The sequence below is a fragment of a genome, unplaced genomic scaffold, assembly GCF_019419815.1.
Source record: "Pyrus x bretschneideri cultivar Hongxiangsu unplaced genomic scaffold, Pyrus_bretschneideri_v1 Contig28, whole genome shotgun sequence".
In the NCBI taxonomy this organism is placed as follows: domain Eukaryota; kingdom Viridiplantae; phylum Streptophyta; class Magnoliopsida; order Rosales; family Rosaceae; genus Pyrus; species Pyrus x bretschneideri.
The window spans coordinates 3,327,124-3,331,705 of NW_025999590.1; positions in this window are offsets into that span (position 1 = coordinate 3,327,124).

Here is a 4,582-nt window from a genome sequence, read left to right on the forward strand (position 1 = left end):
CTCAGCCCGAAGGTGGGAAATGGTTTTTTGGATATTATTCTCGTTATATTTTCAAAAGTCTCTCCAAGTTAGCACATGTGTTATAATGGATAAAATCATTACAAGAGAACAGTCAAAATCGTAATAAGAGATGGAATTTAACAATGTTTTTAAGAAGACAATAATACCATATCTACTTGAACAAGGTTGAATTGAATTCCAGATTTCCAATTGAGGAGTGAAGAAGATGTGGGAGGAGGAGGCGGGTCCCAGTGACCCTGCCAATGGGTGTAAAACTTGGGAAAGGGATTCTCTTCGAATCCTTTCCATCAAATCAATGAATTCGTGTCCTTGAAATTGGATCTAACGGTTAAAGTTATTATAACTTTTAAATGAGTATCATGTTTTTAACCGTTAGATCAAATTTTAATGGTCTGGATTCCGAACTACGTGGATTAGGTGGAAAGAGACTGAACATTAAATTGGTCGTGATTTTGTTCACCTAGCAAAAGATTCTGCATCTAATGGAGTTGTTTATGATTTTTCATGAGGCAGACAATGCATACAAGCCTCAACAAAAAATCGTAATAGGAGATGGAATTTAACAATGTTTTTAAGGAAACAATAATACTATATCTACTTGAACAAGGTTGAATTGAATTCCAGATTTCCAATTGAGGAGTGAAGAGGAGGTGGGTCCTAGTGACCCTGCCAATGGGTGTAAAACTTGGGAAAGGGACATTCTGCGGATCTCTTCCACCAAATCAAAGAATCCGGATCTTTGAAATTTGATCTAACGGCTAAAGTTATTATAATTTTTAATTGGGCATTATGTTTTTAGCTGTTAGATCAAATTTCAAGGACCCATATTTATTGATTTAGAGGATTTAGTGGAAGTGATCCAAAGATCCCCTTCCTAAAACTTGGACTCCGCAAATGTGACGCCTGTACTACAATTGCTGATGGCGGATCACCAGCTGCTTAGACACTAGACTTGTCCTAAACCCTTTTTTGACGCTTTGTTTTTGTTGTTTAAACCTTCTCAAATCCTGGGCTAAAACTCAAATTTCCACTTCTATTCCCCACAAAAACTCAACCCAATCCAAGGCTAAAATATGATCTAAAACCTAAAACTCAAATGGAAGCCAAATTTAGCCCAAGATTAATGGGCTTGGCCCACCATATATGTATATTTTATTTAATTTTATATTTATAAATTCATTGAATCCAACGGTTAAGATATAATTTAATAAAATTCAATGGTAAAAAAAAAAAAATTTAACTGTCCAAATTTAAATCTAACCGCTAAAATAATTAAAAAAAAAATCTTTCATTTGTTTCATATTTTTTCATAGTGTTTAACGAGTTTCGTTTTGTCGGTTAGTGATTTTTCAGTATTTATCAGAATCTAAATATTTTTAGATTAAAATGTTCATAAAATTAAATTAGGATAGTCTATATAATTTTTTATTTTAAAAAAAGTTACTTTAAGTAAAAAATTAATCTAAATTCATTTTTTTAATAATATGGGGCTAAAATTTTAGCCCTAAATGGTGGGAGTAGAAAAATTGTTTATGGGTTAAAACCTAAATTTTCTTGGTTAAAAATTTTAAATTTTAGATCAAAAATTGGAGATGGTCTCTTAGGATCAGAGTCGGGGTAGGAGTAGGCACCCCCTAGCTAAGACTAAGATTGGACAAGATCAGCTTATCTCCTCCGATTTTGGTACAATGTAGGCAGCTTATCTCCTCAGACTATGACGTCATTGACCTGGTCTGTGGCTGCTGCAGGTGGAGACGTCCAATTGGTACAAATTCGTTGAATATGATGGATCAAGAGTAGAGCATTACAATGGCTTTGATTTCGTTCACCTATCAAAAGAATCTGCATCTATGGAGTTATTTATGATTTTTCATAAGGCAGACTCTGCATACAAGCCTAAACAAGAAACGTGTTTAATAGCCGATCCTTGGCATAAGGGCATGCTTGGAAAGGCCTTTAGTTACACTGAGCCACCCAAAGACTAAAGGATTTCGAGTGTTCAAACTGGAATGCAATTTTGATGGTGGTCCACAATGGATGGAGGTTGTTGAACTTGGTGATCGGGTATTATTTGTGAGCAACCACCATTCCGCCGTATATCGTACCCCCATGGTCAGAAGGTAGAAAGAAACAATATTTATTTTACCTTTGATTACTCGTGTTACGGTTCAACATGATGTGACTTTGGAGTATTTTACTTCACAAATAAGAGTATTAAGCATTTTAGTTGCCCCAATATTCATTCTTGGTCCTGGTTGCATAATGCACCTTTATGGTTCATACCCAATATTTGATAGGTTATGACTCGTTTGGATGTAATTTTAAAATAACTGAAAGTTCTTTTGGTAAAAATATTTTTAGAACCAATTTTTTGTAAATATGCAAGTAAATCTTGGAAAAGCACTTAAAGTGCTTCCTTGAAGAAGCACATAACTAGTGCTTCTTACATAAAGCACTTTAAGTGCTTTTGAAATCCAAAAACATTTTCTTTAAAAGCGATTTCAGTCATTTTAAAAGCACATCCAAATGAGAACTTAGTTTAATTAAATTTTGTTTTCCTTTTTTAGTTGGAAAGATTTGCTTTTTCATTTTTATTTTTATGAAAATTGTTTACTTCTCATCCTTACACGCACTTAATACATATATAAATCATGTGAATTATAGCTAGATAAATTTAGAGCATTTAGATATTATATCAATTTGCATAGTTGGTCTTATGATCCTTGTGCGATATAAATAAAAAATGTACATGTACAGTCGTGAAAGTCGAATTGTGATGCTCTCGAGCTATAGGAAACAAAACAGTAACATTATACGCAAACTGTATATATGTGATTGGATTCAAATATAGAATACAGAAGCGTTTAGGATAATGCAAAAACGTTAGAGAGCCTTGCACTCTTGTCTAGCAAAACCATTCCTGATTTCATATATAAAATGAGGTACATGAGATGATGTAGTCTTTGTACTCTTTTCTAGCAACCAAACATGCAAAAAAGGACTTAAATTAATGGGAGTAGGATTCTCTCCCTTCCTAATCTCCATCCTCTTCCCTCCTCTCTTATTTCAATGGTTACGATTAAATCACGTCAACGTTTTGTGTTAATTTTTTAATAGCCAGAAGAAGACAGAAACCATTTTGTGACCAGAGGGGAGGGAAAGGGATAAGAATAAGAGGGGAGATAATCCTACTCCAAATTGGAGGGGAGATAATCCTACTCCAAATTAATGAGACCCCAACAAAAGTATTAGGCAGGATAGAGATCGCATGTACATAATTATATTTGTGATTTAGTACGTAGTAGGCATGCATCCCATCGTCCAATTAAAGCACAACTTAAATTTTGAAAGAGAAATTATAAAGCAATAGAAATTCCAATTCATACCTAAATAAGGAGATCATCATTCGCCATTATTTATATTGAGCGAAGAGAAACTTACTTGCATATTAAACGTTAAGATGTCATCAGTTATAACAATATTTTGAATCAATTACATATTATTTTATTGTTTAATTTTTACTCACGATAATAAATAATTGGTTGGAGATTTCACAACAGTAACATCGATCATGGCAATTTAAATTTGCGCACCTGTAGTAATGTTATGTATTATGCATTGATATATATATATATATATTCATATACAATTGCAATTTTGTGTAAATAATTGAGAGATGAAGTCATTATTTGCTGTTTTGAGGATCATGTATATATTCATATACAATTGCAATTTTGTATAAATAGTGAAACCTTGACTGGATAGTCCATTTTTCTAACAAAGACATATCAAACACTGCAAGAAAACACATGTACTGGGACAATGTTTTATGCGAAGCCTAAGGATTTTCACATTAGATCGTGAAACATCGTTTCAGCTATTGAGCATAACTTGCACCTGCAAAACTCCATGCTAGGCGCAGTAACCCTTTGGATTAGGTCTCATTGTGTCGCAGTTTTCGATATGCCTAAAAGTACAGATAAATAAGATTTGCCAATATAGTAACTAATCTCCGAGCTCAGAAGCACAAAAACCACGACAACACCAAATAGTCAAGAAAATTTTCAGTATGCTGAGAATATGTCAGATACACTAAATGTTGGATACTTAAAAAGAAAAATTTAACCATTTATATTATAATACTTGGTATACCATACCGTTTTTGTGGCACATTGAACACTTCCTTTGAAATGGGCACACTGAACACTTCCTTTGAAGTGCCAGCTAATAACTAACCTAGACGTGAGAAGAACTCGTTGAGTTCTCCTAACATCATCTCCAACCGAAGGGTTCAGAGGGCAAAAAAATACCCGAAAATCATCTCCAACAAAGAGTTAGGCCAAATGGTTCATGGGCCCCACTCGACAAAAAAGGGCCAACCGGTTGGCCCAAATGAGCCAGCCAACCCCGGGCTGGGCCTGAATTTTGAATATTCCTGTCGAATATAACCGATAGCATTGTGCATTATTCCTATCGGATATATCCTACAGGAATGGTAGGTCAGAAATTTAAATACAACGGCTAGCTGACGTCAGTTAGCCGTTATTTATTTATTTATTTT